A 16,496-nucleotide genomic window follows, 5' to 3' on the forward strand; every position below is an offset into this window, starting at 1 on the left:
TTAGATAGTGCTGGGTAGGAGTTGGCTGTCTTGGTACATATGGGTAACAATGACATAGTAAAATGTGGGAGAGAGGTTCTGGAAGCCACATTTAGGCTCTTAGGTAGAAAGCTGAAGTCTAGATCCTCCAGGGTAACATTTTCAGATATGCTCCCCGTTCCATACGCAGGACCCAAAAGGCAGGCAGAGCCCCGAAGTCTCAATGCATGGTTGAGATGGTGGAGCAGGGATGAGGGATTTAGATTTGTTAGGAACTGGTGACATTCTGGGAAAGGGGGAGACTGTTCTGAAAGGATGGGCTCCACCCGAATGAAACCAGGCTGCTGGTGCTAACTTTTAAAAAGGAGATAGAGCAGCTTTTAAACTAGAATAGGGGGGGGGGGGGATCAACAATCTCCCAGGAGCACATGGCTCAGTCTGGAGTATCCCCGCAGAGAGGTTTCAACAATGCTGAAAGTAAGCCAGGTATGCTTAATGAGAGAACAGGATAAAGGATGCAAATTATCCCCTTCAACTTCTAAACAGTTTGTAGGTCAAAGGAAAAAACACAATTTGAAGTGCCTGTATACAAATGCTAGAAGCCTAGAAAATAAGATGGGAGAGTTAGAATATATAGCACTAAATGATGAGGTAGATATAATAGGCATCTAAGAGACTTGGTGGAAAGAGAACAATCAGTGGGACACTGTCAGGGGCATTTTCGAAAGAGAAGGGCGCCCATCTTCCGACACAAATCAGGAGGTAGGCGTCCTTCTCTCAGGGTTGCTCAAATCGGCATAATTGAAAGCCGATTTTGGGCGTCCTCAACTGCTTTCCATTGTGGGGACAACCAAAGTTCACGGGGGTGTGTCGGAAGCGTTGCAAAGGTGGGACTGGGGCGTGCCTAACACATGGGCGTCCTCGACCGATAATGGAAAAAAGAAGGGCGTCCCTGATGAGCATTTGGCCGACTTTACCTGGTCCCTTGTTTTTCACGACCATGTCTCGAAAAGGTGCCCGAACTGACCAGATGACCACCGGAGGGAATCGGGGATCACCTCCCCTTAATCTCCCAGTGGTCACTAACCCCCTCCCACCCTCAAAAAAACAACTAAAAACATTTTTTGCCAGCCTGAAATGTCATACTCAGGTCCATTGCAGCAGTATGCAGGTCCCTGGGAGGGGAGGTATGTGTGTGTCAGCGGAGGCATAGCGAAGGCATGGACGTCCTTCTTTCAAACATTTTGGACGTCCTGAATTGCCCCCCCACAGGGACAGCCAAATTTCAAAGGAGTAGAGAGGAGTGGCCCAGTGGTTAGCACACTGGTTTTGCAATCCAGAGGTGGGTGGTTCAAATCCCACTGCTGCTACTTGTGATCCAAAATCCAAATAAATAAAGGGGGTGTCAGAGGCATAGCAGGCATGGATGTCCTTCTCACAGAAACATCCAGGCATGGACATCCTTCTCACAGAAACATCACATTTTGGACATCCTCAACTGCCATCGCAGGGACGGAGGCATAGCCAAGTACGTCCTTCACCCATACTCTAAAAAAAAAAGATGTCCCTGACGAGCAGTTGGACGTTTTCACCTGGACTTGTATTTTTCAAAGGTTGTAGATGGCAATTTATTTAAGGTTGTAGACGGCAATTTATTTAAGGTTGTAGACAGCTATTATACACACAGCTTGTCTGCATGTATGAAGCCATCTTTGGCATGCGCAGAGCAACCACGCATAATGCTTGGCTGCTCTGCACTGGCTTCCCCTCCTTAGGAAGGAAATCATGTGCAAATGAGCTAACAGTGAGCAGCTCATTTGCATGCGATTTCCTTCATGCATGCCCGTTCCTTTCCAAATCGCTAAGGGATCGGTAAGGGAAAGGCTTTTTCTGTTCAGTTAGTGCATCAGTTAGTCCACTGCAGTGCCCCCTAGGGTGCCTGACTGGTGTCCTGGCATGTGAGGGGGACCAGTGCACTACGAATGCTGGCTCCTCCCACAACCAAATGAGTTGGATTTGGTCGTTTTTGAGAAGGGCGTCCTCGGTTTCCATTATGGCCGAAAACCGGGGTCGACCATCTCAACATTTATGTCAACCATCTCTAAGGTCGAACTAAATGTTGAGATTTGGGCATCCTCGACCATATTATCGAAATGAAAGATGGACGTCCATCTTGTTTCGATAATACGGGTTTCCGCGCCCCTTCGCGGGGATGTCCTGCGAGGACGCCCTCAGGAAAACTTGGGCGCCCCGTTCGATTTTGCCCCTCTGTGTTAACAGGGTACAAATTGTATTGCAATGATGGAGAGGATCAAATTGGATGGAGGTTGTGCTTTATGTTAAAGAGGGAATTGAGTCAAATAAAATAAACACTCCATATGACACAGATAGTGGCGTGGAATCATTATGGATAGGAACTCCATCTGTGAAGGGAAGGAGTATTCTTGTAGGGCTGTACTACTGTCCACCGGGACAGAGCGAACAGATGGATGGATAACATTTCTATATGTAATAAATGACTGCTTCTTGCAGCAACTGGTCCAGGAACTGAGGAGAGGGGAAGCCAGTTTGGATCTGGTCCTTGGTGGCATGCAGGGCATTGTGTGAGAGGTGGTGCTGTTGGGTCCCCTGGGAAACAGTGATCATAAAATTATCAAATTTGAGCTACTATCTGGCATGAACCCGCAAAGAAAATCTACTGTAGCTGCATTTAATTTTCAAAAGGATGACTATAATAAAATGAAGAAAATGGTTAAAAAGAAACTAAAAAGATGGGCTGCAAAGGTTAGGACACTAAATTAGGTGTGGACATTATTCAAAAATACCATCTTAGAAGCCCAGTCCAGATGTATTCCACGTACTTGCAAAGGTGGAAAGAAGAAAAAACGCCAGCCAGTATAATTAAAAGGTGAAATAAAAGAGGCCATTACAGCCAAAAGATTGTCTTTCAAAGAATGGAAAAAGGATCCAAATGAAGAAAATATGAAGCAACATAAGCGCTGGCAAGTCAGATGCAAAGAATTAATAAAGAAGGCTAAGGGAGTTCCGGTGACGTCATGAGCTGAGGAGCAGTGTTCTGGAGGCTCTGGGACCCCCGATTCCAAAACAGCGACGTGAACAGGAATAAAGATTCCCTGAAACGATTCCCACTTTTATGGAGAAATACCTTAAAAGTACCCCGACGAATATGGCACAAAAAGCGGCAAAAAAAGAAAAGAATAAAGTGGGAAGCGGCGACGCCAAGATGGCGGAAGAAGTACCCCAATCAGGAATGGCGTTCATGGAGCTGCAGCTCGCACAATTAACCCAAGCGGTGGAAAAAGCATGGAGTCCAAGGTGGGCAGAACTCACGACCAAACTAGAAAATTATCAAACGTCGCTTGACGGTCTGGGAATCCGGGTGGGAGATCTGGAGGCCAGGATGTCAGCGACGGAGGACGACTCGCGAGGTTATGGCCCTGATATAGCGTCTTTACAACAACAAGTGAAAGATCAGCGGCAGCTGTTGGATGATTATGAAAACAGAGCCCGCCGGAATAATGTTAGAATAGTGGGGTTGGATGAGGCACTCCTGGAGCGGAACCTGGACATTTGGTTACAGACTTGGCTGTCTCAGGAATTGGGACTCACGGACTCTATGGGCCCTGTAGTGATAGAAAGGGCGCACCGCGTGGGACGTAAAGCAAGTGAGAGAAACAGGCCACGAGTCGTTGTGGCGAAGATACTGAATTACAAACACAAGGTGGAAATTTTACAAGGATTTAAATTGAAGCGAGACACCTTGAAATACAATGGACGAAATATTTTAATATTTCAAGATTATTCCACCCTAGTCCAAGAAAAGAGGAGGCTATTCCATCCACTATGCTCTGCTTTGGCACAAAAGAACATTCGATTTCAATTACAATATCCAACTCAGCTGAAAGTTTATTTCCAGGACAAGTGGCAAACGTTCACTGCGGCAAAAGAAGCCCAACAGCAGCTGCTGGAAAATAAAGTAATAGACGCTGAGGGACTTTAGAGCACTGCGAGATTTGGTATGTGGGACATGTTAAATGTATAATATATGAAGGTAAGGGAGATATAAGGAATGTTGAGGAGTCGGGGGTCCTAGACATTTGCCGGGGTTTCATTCATCTTCTCACCAGACGAGGGTGGAGGATGAGACAGGGTGCATATTTGGAAGAAGGGATACGGGTTTGGGGGGGGAGGATGGGGTTTCGGGTGGGGTAAGGGACTTCTGCAGCAGACTAGAAATACTTCAATGGTAGTCGCCCAGCAGGTGAAACAGTCACAGAGAAGGTATATAGGCGAAGAGTGGGCCCACAAACAGATAACATTGCCAGGGGAAGACCGGAGGCAGGGGGGCATTGATATGTCTATAAACACGCAAGTATGCCCCTTAGAGTGATAACTTGGAATGTGGGGGTTATTACTTCCCCCATAAAGAGAAATAAAATATTAACGGCACTAAAGAGACATAGGGCCGACATAGCATGTCTCCAGGAAACCCGTCTAAGTGAGTTGGAGCATGGAAAATTGCAGAGATCCTGGGTGGGAGAGTGCCGTGCGGTGGCTTCCAGAGGACGTAAAGGTGGGATAGCAATATTGTTCCGAAGAGGGCTAACATATAGAGTGTTAGAGGTGGTGCCAGGAGAAACAGGCCGGTCACTTTCCTTGCGGCTTTGGTTACAGGGGGTTGAGCTTACTTTGGTAGTGTTATATGGACCAAATGAATATGACCCCCAATTTCTTGGGAAACTGGGGAAAACATGTTTACAACAAGAAAAAGGAAAGATGATGGTGGTGGGGGATTTTAATTTGGTACATGACCCCCGGGAAGATTCCTCTAATCCCACCTCTGTCCATTACTGTGGCCAAAGGGCAGGAGCATTACAAAGGTTTATTAAAACATTGAATTTAGTAGATGCATGGAGAGCGATGCACCCCGGGGAAAAAGACTATACGCACAGATCAAGAGCACATGGAACAGTAGCGAGGCTGGATTACATCCTGATAGAACGCACTATGTTCTCGTCAGTAAGGGCAGCAAATATTGGCCCAGAGAAGGTTTCGGATCATGCCCCGGTGTGGGTGGATTTGGAATTACCAGCAGATATGATAGCAGGACTGGGCTGGAGATTTCCGGCATACTCCTTTACAGATCCCCAATTTAAGGAATACATTGAAAGCAGATGGAGAGATTATGCAAATAATAACGGGGAGCATGCCCAAGAAAATCCTGTGCTGTTTTGGTCTGCCTCTAAGGCAGTACTGAGGGGAGATTTAATTGCGTACAGCAGCACAAAAAAGAAACGTAGAGCTGCGCAAATCTTACATCTAGAAAATCAATTAATTAAAGCTAGAAGGATTCATATGCAGAGACCCACAGGGAGTACATTAGAAAAAGTAAAATCAATACAAATCACATTAAATTCATTGCTTCACAAGAAAGAAACCCAGTCAGCAATATACTATAAATACAAATTACAGCGATTTGGTAATAAACCTGGCAGATTATTAATGAAAGTCATAAAAAATTGGGGGGGGGGGAGGCAAGAGTAGTGCCAGTGTTGAGAAATGAACAGGGTGAAGTTACCACTGACCAAAAAGAAATTGGACGGCTTTTTACAAAATACTTCACCATGCTCTATACATCTACAGCAATCCCCGATAAAGGCAAGATGCAGGAGTACCTGGTACAGGTAGGACTCCCTTCTTTGACAAAAGAGGAATCGGCTGGTTTAAACACCCCTTTGACTCTGAAAGAATTGCAATTGGCAATCAAAAGATTGAAATTACGTTCTGCACCGGGGCCTGACGGGTACACAGGGGAGTACTACAAGATGTTGCCCTTGGACGCGCAGGTGGCTCTATTAGATTATTTTGCAAAGGTAACAGAAAATGGATGTTTTCCTAAATATGCCAACACGGCCCTGATTACACTAATACCAAAACTTGGGAAAAAATTAGATAGGGCAGAGGATTATAGGCCAATATCCCTCTTAAACGTAGAGGTAAAACTTTTGGCTGGGATTTTGGCAGAAAGACTGGCAAAATACCTCCCTAAATTGATAGGCACTGACCAGGTGGGGTTTATCAGGGGCAGACATGCGACGCATAATGTCAGGCGCCTGCTCTTGGCAATGGCATCAAGCCAGGAACTAGGGGTCCCTACCGCAGTGGTTAATTTAGATGCCGATAAGGCGTTTGATCGGGTGGGATGGGACTACCTTTTTGATACTCTGACAATCATGGGTGTAACAGGGTGGTTCCTTCAAGCTATTCGAACCTTGTATTACCAACCAAGAGCGAAAGTTCTAGTAAATGGCATAAAAGAGCAGGAATTTGATATACTGCGGGGCACTAGACAGGGCTGCCCTCTCTCCCCGGCACTCTTTGTGATTTCGGTAGAACCTCTATTGAATACGCTTAGGAGGAAAGTGGAAATCCAGAGAATTGGAGTGGCAGGGCAAGAAGTGAAAGTTTTAGCATTCGTGGATGACCTTTTGGTGACGGTGAAAGACCCATCTAGATCTATGCGGGTCATGCTAGAGGAGATAGAGGGATTTGGCCAGATTTCTGGTTTTAAGTTAAATGTCGCCAAGTCCTCAGTTCTTGAAGTGGTAAAGGGGGGCCACTGCGGCTGGCAAGCTCAATTTCCTTTTAAATGGGCAGAGATATCCATTAAATATTTAGGAGTGTGGATCCCAAAGGACCTAAATAGACTATATGAGCTTAACATACAAACACTAATGAGGGAAACAACAACCAAATTACAGGCGTGGTCATCCTTACCTCTTTCCTTATTGGGACGGATTGCTCTTTACAACATGATAGCAGCTCCCAAGTGGATTTACATGTTCCAGACACTCCCAATATATATGAGGCGGGAGGATGAACGAACCATTAATAAAATATTACAATCCTTTCTTTGGAAGGGGAAAAAGGCGCGCCTCCCGATAGCGATTTTAAGTACTCCAGTAGAGTATGGGGGACTGGGCCTGTTAAATCTGAGATTTCTAAATATTGCTAGCGGTATGAGAACTATAAATGATTGGTATAGGGGCACCAATGCATATACGAATACAGAATTGGAATTAAATCTTACCCCGAGGGTTCATTTCAGTAACTACTTACATAGTACCGGAGTCCCGATCCCCTATGCTCTGAATCACTCTTGGATCATGAAGACTGCAAAGGCGGTCTGGGGGTGGGTATGCCGCCTACATCATTTCCCTACTAAGGTGACCCCATATTTATCAATTTGTGATAATCCAGCTTTTAAGCCAGGAATTATGTATACGGTATTTCAACGATGGAAGAATCAAGGACTGGTATATCTATTGCAAGCAGTGACAAGAGAGGGCCGCATGAGACCGTTTCAGGATTTACAAAAAGAATACAATATTCCTGCAAAAGAGAAATTTTATTATGAACAATTACGTCATTACGTCACATCTTTACCATGGACATCCTTGACGGAGGATGTGCAAGAGGAACACTCATCGGCTTTTACTTTAGCATCGTAACAAAAGGTGCCAATGTCCTATCATCACAGACATATACGGGACACGGCCATGGAGCTGGATTACAGGGAATTGGCACATCGGTGGTCACTGGACTTAAAAATAAAGGTTACAGCACCCCAGTTAAAAACTCATATACTATCGATTTGCAAGGTTACGAGCATGGCCTCTCATTGGGAAGTGCAGTACAAAATGGCATTGAGATTGCATATCCCCCCACGAAGAGCCTTCCATATGGGGCTCTCCTCTTGGGGAGAGTGCCCAAAGTGTGGGGAGGAAGGAGCAACTTTAGGCCACATGCTGTGGAATTGTGACAGAATAAAGGAATTTTGGGAAATGATTACCAGATAAACTTCAACTATTTGGGGACAGACATGGCACTGTGATCTGGCACTTTTATTTGGACATCCTAATTTGGGACCTTCCCCGAAGAGGGGATATACTGCATTCGCTAAGAGGGCAATAATTGTGGGTAAACAGTCAATATTAGCAGAATGGATATCGTACAAACAATCCCACGTGGCAGCAGTGGCGCACCCGAATGATATCTTTATTGCACATGGAATGTATGGAAGTGAAGAATATGGACTCTGCCCTGGGGAAGGAATTTCAGCAGAGGTGGAGCAAGTTTTGGGATACTATGAGCCCGAAGACAAGAAGTTATTTGATAAATGTTTAAACCTGACTGGGACTATATTATTCAAGTAAAGCTGCGGAGGTTCCGGGAATGGGAGGGGGGGTTACTTGTTGAGTTGTATAGTTGAGATTACGAAAGGAAAGAAGAGGACACCTTGTTACTGCAAAATGTTTCTATGTAAAGTAGGCGGTTGTATTTATTTGAAAAGACACTGAAAGATTCTGATTGTTTATTGTTGAAAAGTATATATCTAATTGTAGTACCAAAGATGGTTTCTAATAAAATACACACTGGTTATAATAGGGGAAGAGGGGGGCAAAGGGGAAGGGGGGAAAGGGGAAGGGGGGGGGAGATAATAAGAAAAATTGTGATTTGAAATGAATCAAACCGTTGATTTACACATTGATATCTATATTACAGGTTAACATTGTACTTGGCAAATATTATCAATAAAACAGAATTAAACATAATAAAGAAGGCTAAAAGAGAATATGAAAAGAAACTTGCCGCAGATGCTAAAACTCACAGTAACAACTTTTCCAGGTACATCAGAAGCAGAAAACCTGCAAGGGAATCTGTGGGACCCTTAGATAATGAAGGAACAAAAGGGGCACTCAGAGAGCACAAGGCCATAGCAGAGAAACTGTATGAATTCTTTGCTTCTGTCTTTATGGATGAAGATGTAAGAAATCTGCCTGTACCGGAAATGGTTTTCAAGGGTGATGATGCAGAGGAACTGAAAGAAATCTCGGTGAACCTGGAAGATGTACTGAGCCAAACTGAAAAATTAAACAGTAGTAAATCTCCTGGACTGGATGGCATACATCCAAGGGTATTCAAAGAATTCAAGCATGAAATTGCTGATCTGCTGTTAGTAATATGTAATCTGTCATTAAAATCGTTTGTAGTACCTGAAGATTGGAGGGTAGCCAATGTGACGCCGATTTTTAAAAAGGGTTCTAGAGGTGATCCAGGAAATTATAGACCTGTAAGCCTGACATCGGTGCTGGGAAAAATAATGGAAACTATTATAAAGAATAAAAATCACAGAACACATAGCTAAACATGGTTTAATGGGACAGAGCCAGCATGGGTTCAGCCAAGGGAAGTCTTGCCTCACCAATTTGCTTCATTTCTTTGAAAGCGTGACTAAACATGTAGATAACAGTGAGCAGTTGATGCAGTGTATCTGGATTTTCAGAAAGCTTTTGATAAAGTTCCTCATGAGAGACTCCTGAGAAAATTAAATAGTCATGAGATAGGAGACAAGGTTCTGGTGTGGATTAGGAATTGGTTATTGGACAGAAAACAGAGGGTAGGGTTAAATGGTCATCTCAATGGAGGAGAGTGAACAGTGGAGTGCCATAGGGATCTGTATTGGGGCTGGTGCTATTTAACATAGTTATAAATGATCTGGAAATCAGAACGACGAGTGAGGTGATTAAATTTGCAGGTGATACAAAACTATTCAAGGTTGTTAAAACATGTGCCGACTGTGAAATATTGCAGGAAGATCTTAGGAAATTGGAAGACTAGGCATACAAATGGCAGATGAAATTTAATGTGGACAAATGCAAGATGATGCACATTGGAAAGAATAATCTGAATCATAGATACCTGATGCTAGGGTCCACCTTGGGGGTCAGCACTCAAGAAAAATATCTAGATGCCGCTGTAGTTAATACACTGAAATCTTTGCTCAGTGTGCAGCTGTGGCCAAAAAAGCAAACAGGATGCTGGGAATTATTAGGAAAGGGATGGTGAATAAAACCGAAAATACTATAATGCCTTTGTATCGCTCCGTAGTGCATCCGCACCTTGAGTATTGTGTTCAGTTCCTGAGTCGTGTAGAAGAAGTCCTGAGTAGAAGTAAATTGATTTTGTACTTGTTCCAAAAGTACAAAGATTAGGGGACACTCAAGGAAGTTACATGGACATACTTTTAAAACAAATAGGAGGAAAATAGACCGGTGCCCAGTTAGCTAGACAGATAAAGTTAAGACAACCTTTTTGCAGTCCTAACTTTATGAGCTTACCTAACTTTGCAGACTGAATACTGCTGCTAACGAGTTAATGAGTACTTAACGAGTTAAGTACTGCCTGCACCCAAGGTCTGCCCAAGGACTACCCAGCGCTAACCAGATAGCGTCACAGCGGTCAGAGCCAATATTCAATAGCACTGCCTAGTTGTGCCGCTGAATATCGATGGTTGGTCTGCTCTGTGTGGTTTAAACAGACAGGAGCTTCTCCTGCCCACTTAAATCACACTGAGTATTGACCCCAATGTGTCTTTAGAAAATAACCCCACAAAAACTGCTGAAATCCTAGTTAAAATGCACTTTGCACCGCTCAGGAGCTGATGTAAATGTTTGCTGCTGAAATTCATGGGTACTTCATCTCTGTTCATACTACGCCCCTGAACACACCTACCCTTAGGTTATGTGAAAGCAAGCATTTTCTTTTCATCGTGTATATTTATACACACACAACTGGTTTGCACATGAAAAATAATTTATAAAATTATCTCCATTAAGTATATCTTTAGCACACAGGTTATAACTCCAAAAAACTCTACAGTGCAATTTTAAAATAACCACCTGAAGGTCTTTTCCAGCTGCAGATGGATGGAAGGTCATTACTGCAGTGGTATTTGGTGAAAGGTAAAGCCCTGTGCTTCTCCAAATTATAGGGCCTGTAAATAAATGAATAAGTTGTTACTAGGCCATTGTTATGAATATGTGACACTGTGCTCAAATTTATCATTCAGTCACCAACATATCCATCATACCTATCAGACACTTGACTGAATCAATACGGTAGAAATATATTTGTATATTAATGCAAATCTATTTCTATCATCCATCACATTAAAGGAATCCACCTCACTACCTTCTGTTTATTGCAAGCTATACAGTTAATGATGCACTATTGCCTGACCCAGAATAAAGGATCTGGGAAATTGTTAAATTCTCTCTCTTTATTCTCAAACTCTCATTAGCCAAGTTTTCAAAAAAAAAAGTGCTAACATCTACAGTATTTATCAGGGCCGATTCAAGGGACTATGACACCCTGAGACAATGTTTGCTTTGGCACCCCCTCCCCCCACTTCAACACTCCCCACATATCAGCTCCCATCTAGCCAGCCAGTCTACCTACATAACCCTGACTTACCCCAGGGGTTCTGGAAGAGCAAGATTGATCCCCACTCGTTCTTGTCCTAGTGGCTGCCTTCTTTAAAATGGTGCTGCTAAGGGGTTCAAGCCTTTATATAAAAGAAAAAAGCCCTTATATGGAAACTTGAACCCTCCAGACTAGTACTGCAAGACTGTTGCTAGGGGTAGAAGCACCATTACAAGGAAAGCCCTAGAACATCAATACACCTACTGGGAAAACTAAACAAGTCCGATTACTAAATATCCTTACGTGGAGATTTCGTGCTAACAAAATATGTGGTCTCAGTTGCACATTGAGAACATAGATAGACCATCAAAGGGTATAGAATAAGTGACTACAAATTTAAAATAGAAATATATATTCAATACAGAAATATATAAATTCCAGATGGCCACTGATCTAGATGGCCACATCACATCAGGCTCCTAAAGGTCTCACCTAGTCTGTCCGGACACAAATCAGAGTGACCAACTGACTGGGCATCGGGACCCAGCTTGACTGTGTGGAAGCGGATTCCACACCATAGGGCCCCTGGAGCCTTCAGGGCGCAACACAGGTCAGCAACCCTGAACTGCGCCTCCCCAAACGAAACACTGAAATCGCGAGGAGATCAGAAACAGCCACACTGCTCCAGGGAGAATGATGACTGGACCTGGTACTTGACAACCTACCTGTAGAAGTGCTGAAGTGGAGCATGCCAGATCCTCAATGAACCAGGGAATGGTGGCTTCTCTCTTTCTCTCATTTCTATGTCCCACATATTCCTCTCTACATATACACATCGTCCCTGTGTCCAACAACTGTTTTTCTCTTCTACTATGTCCAGCATCTGCCCTCCATCTCCCTATGCCTCCCAAGACTAACATCTCCTCTTTCTCTCAATTCCCACCACCTATGTCCAGAAGCAGCACTCCTTCCCTATCCCTCCCAATGTCCATTTTCCCATGCCCCCCATGTCCAACATTTGCCTTCCATCTCTCTGCTCCCTCCAGGTCTAGCCATTTCCCTTCTATCTTCTTACATCGCCCTCTCCATATGTTGCCCATGTCAAACATATCCCCTCCATCTTTCTATGTGCCTCATCTCTTTTGCCCTTGTGTTCAGTTTCTCCCCTCCATCTTCATATGCCCCCTAACATGTCCTATATCTTCTTTCCATCTCCCCATATTGGCTTTTTGTCCAGAATTTCCATTCTATATCACAGCTCCCACTTTCCATATGTCTACTATCTGCACTCTTCTCCTGATCTCTTTCCATATCCAGCATCTGCACTCTCTTCCCATCATTTTCCATGCCCATCTTCTCCCCATTTCCCTGTCTGTGTCCTCATGTCCAAATCTCCCTTTACAACCCCCACTCAATCCAGCATATGCTCTCTTTGCATCTTTGACTCCCCCCTCCCCATGTTAAACATCTCTCTTCAGTCTCCCTAGGTTCCCCCATGTCCAGCATTTCCATCCCTCCCTCCTCTCCACCCAATGTTCTGATATCTCTTCTTTTCTCTTCACTCAGCTCCACTCCATCTCTCCCTCTCTCTACCCTCACTTCCTCGCCTCCACCCCAGGTCTAACATTTCTCCCTCTCTCCTATGGTCTTACATTTCTCATTTCTCTTCTCTTCCCTTCTACCCCTCTAATCTCTCTCTCTCTAACCTCCCCTTACCTCCTCCCTATGGCCTCGATCTCTCCCCTCCCCTTCCTCCCCCTTATTGTTGTACATCTCTCTCCCTCTCACCCTTCCTCTTCCCTCCACTCCATCCCATGGTCCAACATCTCTCCCCTATCCTCCACCCCATGGTCCAACATCTCTCCCTCTCTTATCTCTCCTCTTCCCTTCACTGCATGATCTGACCACCCCCTCTCTCCCACTCCCTTACCCCCAAGGTCTGACATATCTCCTTCCTTCTTTCATCCCTCCCTCCCCTCCACCCCATAGTCTCACATCCCTTCCTCTCTCCCCTCCATGATCTGACATCTCTCTTCCTCTCTCTCTCTCTCTTTCTATCCCTCCCCTCCACCCTTGGTCCACCTCTCTATCTCTTGCCCTCCTCTCTACCCCATGGTCTGATATGTCTCTTGCTCTAACTCCCCCCTCCCAACAATCCTGCAGCTCCTGTACTTTTCAATGCTCTCTCTTTTGACTGCACTGATAGTGTTTCAGATAACACTGCCTTTGCTGGCTCTGGAGTCTTCCCTCAGCTGCACCCCTGAAGTAACAAGAAGTTACATCAAAGAGGATGGGGTCCAGGAGTTGGAAGACTCCAGCCTGGAACAGGCAGTGAGGAAGGGGTTGAGAGAGAGAGAGGGGTTACCAGAACCAGGGATGAAGAGAAACATGATATGCCAGAGGAACATGGAGTTGGCCACTGCAGGGGACCAGGTGAGGAAGACATTCAGCACTCTTCAGGCTTGACTCCCTGAGCCAATGCTCACCTGGTATATGTCTTGAGCAGGCCCTGGTATTTACTTTACAGATGTCTGGATGGTTACATATTTTTTGCTTAAGTACACATCTGAAATCCATTTGGAGAAATGGTCATGAATCAATTGAAATTATTACCTCTATCCTAGCTCTTTGTTTCTTCAATTAAAACATATACTAATCTATGAATCATTAGTCTTATATGCAACTTTAGTTACAGTTTTCAAGAAAGACATATCACCTGTATTTGTGCAGTTGACTTGAAGACTCATAGGATGGAAATTGGGCAGAGCTGGAACAGGAATCATTTTCAATTTGGGGAGTGCAGACTCTTGATCACATGGGCAGTTGTTATAGAGTTCTGTCCTCAGGCTCAACAGAAAGGCTTCCTTGGAATTCTTATGGACAGGATGTTCTTTACCAACACTTGGTATCTTGCAGCCAGAAACAATCTTCACAAGCTGTTTGCGGATAGAAGAAAAAGCAGTAAATTCTTGATCTGGCACTTTCACTAGCTCTTTGCACTCCTTTCCTAGTGTTTCCATCCAAGAGGAAAGTTGGGATCCTGGTTCCCTCCCATTACTGATGTGCTGCTGAAACTGAGAAAGTGCCTTTTGGAAATGGTAATGAGTGGACTCATCAGTATGACACAATGGCTTGCAATTGTCTGCCTTCAAGGTGTGCCCCAAGATGCTGATACCAAACTTATTGAGGATTTTGTTTCCCGGGTAATCAGTGATTACATCTTTTCCTTTGTTTTGTGAAGCCCAATACCAGGCTTGACCTCCAATAAGCAAGCCTCCTCCCTCTGCAACAAATTCATGTATCCTTTTGGCATCTTGCTCACGGTAAGAATTACAACAGTACACACTAAGATTTGGAACCAGCTCTGTTAGTTCACATTCGATCTTCTCCAGAATAAGTAGATGGTAGAGATCCTTTAAGCTGGGTTCAACGCCAACCTTCCCTTGTTTTCCATTGCCCAGCCAGGACATTACATTGAGAATGAACCTCTTTAACTGAGGAAAATTAAGCTGACTTTCATGGCTTGCCACCACGACTCGACCATTACCATAATGTGCTGCTGCTAGCAATGATCGGTAAGAATCATCCATGCCAATGGAGAAAGCCAACTGTCCATGAACAAATAGTGCTGACGGAATCCCTTCTATTTTTATGTTAAAATCAGTCACTCCGTCTAACAAAATCTTCAGGTTTTTGGTGGTATCAATTCCATGCCTGAAAATAAGCAAGGGAAAAATAGTCTTTCAAGGACTAGATTTAGAAACCTATGTTCATGCATTAACACACGTTAGTACTGTTGTGAGTTATTGCTATTTAACTCATTAAATATCACTGAAACACATTAACGTATTACCAGATTAATAAATTTAACCCTTAGAGGGGCAAAATCGAACGCAAACACCTATCTCCATGGGCGTTTATCTCCGAGAACGGGTCCGTGATGGGGCGGGCCGAACCGTATTTTTGAAAAAATGGACGTTTTTGAGCTGGGCGTTTGTTTTTTTTAGCGATAATGGAAACTACAAATGCCCAGCTCAAAAACGTCCTAATCCGAGCCATTTGGTCATGGGAGGGGCCAGGATTCGTAGTACACTGGCCCCCCTGATATGCCAGGACACCAACTGGGCATCCTAGGTCAGTGCGGTGGACTTCAGAAAAAGCTCTCACATGCATAGCTCCCTTACCACGGGTGCTGAGCACCCAACCCCCCTCCCCCAAAACCCACTACCCACAAATGTACAACACTACCATAGCTCTTAGGGGTAAAGGGGGCACCTACATGTGGGTACAGTGGGTTTTGGAGGCCTCCCATTTACCAGCACAAGTGTTACAGGTAGGGGGGGATGGGCCTGGGTCCACCTGGCTGAAGTGCACTGCGGTACCCACTAAAAGTGCTCCAGGGACCTGCATACACGCAGGCCTCTAGGACTTGTTGCTGCTGTATAACATTGGCACACCAGTTTACACCTGAAGACTAATCTCTCCGAAAACGTCCTTTATTGGAATAAGCACGTTTACTCACAGTTAACTGCAGATCAGAGGTTGTTCCCCACTGGCAACGAGTCTCCCTGGTACTGAGATTAGCAGTAGGTCAGAGCTGGCAGAATGCTGTACAATGCCCTCTTTCAGCCACATTCAAGGTAAGAACTAAGTTCTCTAATGTGGCTAACACATGAAAGGGATCTAAAACTGGCTTACAAAAATGGCCACTACCTCGTGGAATACCGGAAACAAAACTGGACACACTCTCTGACCCAGTAGGCAGGGGGAAAAGCACCATGGGAGAAGAGCCTACCAACTACCAACATCGAGAGACTGTAACACAAGCTAGTGAAATCAAGGAGCCCAATACCCTACACCCACCACAATGCAATGCTGATGTGACCCTGTAGTGCACCCGAGAGCCACATCTGACCCAGGGAGGATCGAACACATTCTGCTGTCATGGAGGTGGGTACGGCATTTGAGGCTGGCATAGAGGCTGGAAAAAAAGTTTTTTAAGTGGGGTTTTTTTGGTGGGAGGGGGTTAGTGACCACTGGGGGAGTCCAGGGAAGTCATCCCCGATTCCCTCCAGTGGTCATCTGGGCAGTTGGGGCACTTTTTTGGGAATTGTTCGTGAAAAAAAAGGGTCCAAAAAAAGTGACCCAAAATCGCAGTAAAAACACCTTTTTTTTTTTTCGATTATCAGCTACAGACGCCCATCTCTCCTCGGCTGATAACCACCCCCCAG

At 44.6% G+C, this 16,496-nt stretch overlaps 1 pseudogene; it reads right to left on the bottom strand.

Annotated features, from left to right (window-relative positions):
• The window catches only part of LOC115466834, a 76,659-nt pseudogene that overhangs the window by 24,043 nt on the left and 36,120 nt on the right, over nt 1–16,496 (bottom strand).

Source organism: Microcaecilia unicolor, chromosome 3 (genome assembly GCF_901765095.1).
Source record: "Microcaecilia unicolor chromosome 3, aMicUni1.1, whole genome shotgun sequence".
NCBI classification, from domain to species: domain Eukaryota; kingdom Metazoa; phylum Chordata; class Amphibia; order Gymnophiona; family Siphonopidae; genus Microcaecilia; species Microcaecilia unicolor.